We start from the raw sequence: 429 nt of genomic DNA, 5'->3' as shown, positions 1-429 counted from the left end.
GGAGACGAAGGCCCTCATCTCCGCGATGACGGGGGAGTCTCGGGGTGGTTCTCGAGCGGCGGCCCCAGGGTGCGGTTTCTCACGAGGTACGACGGCGAGGTCAGTGAGCCGCTCGTGGGGCGCCAGGGAAGTCGGGTCTCCATGCGAGTGGCGAGGGGGAGCGCGTCATTGCTCTCGAGTCATGGTAGGGGAACCTGGCCTCGAGACGTGTTGAAGAAGGTCTCTCGAGAACTTTCTCGGGTTGAGGCAGGAAACCCTGGCTTCCCTCGACTTGTGCAGGTGACCTCAGGGGGCTTCTCATGGTGGCTCTGAGAAGTCAGGGGAAACTGGAGTTGGGGGGGGGGGTGGCCGTCTCGGGGACTCCACGGGGTTTGGTGCATTGGAAAGAGGGCCTCATCTCCAGTTGAGGCAGGGAAACCTCAGGGTTCC

General features: G+C 63.4%; 1 protein-coding gene across 2 annotated transcripts in view; it reads left to right on the top strand.

Annotated features, from left to right (window-relative positions):
* The window catches only part of STXBP4 (syntaxin binding protein 4), a 147352-nt gene that overhangs the window by 100899 nt on the left and 46024 nt on the right, over positions 1-429 (top strand). The window lies entirely within an intron of this gene.

The sequence above is a fragment of the Bison bison genome, unplaced genomic scaffold (genome assembly GCF_000754665.1).
Source record: "Bison bison bison isolate TAMUID 2011002044 unplaced genomic scaffold, Bison_UMD1.0 scf7180017864075, whole genome shotgun sequence".
Classification (NCBI taxonomy): Eukaryota; Metazoa; Chordata; class Mammalia; order Artiodactyla; family Bovidae; genus Bison; species Bison bison.
The sequence above is the reverse complement of the archived record's forward strand: the minus strand, read 5'-3'. Positions and strand labels throughout refer to the sequence as shown.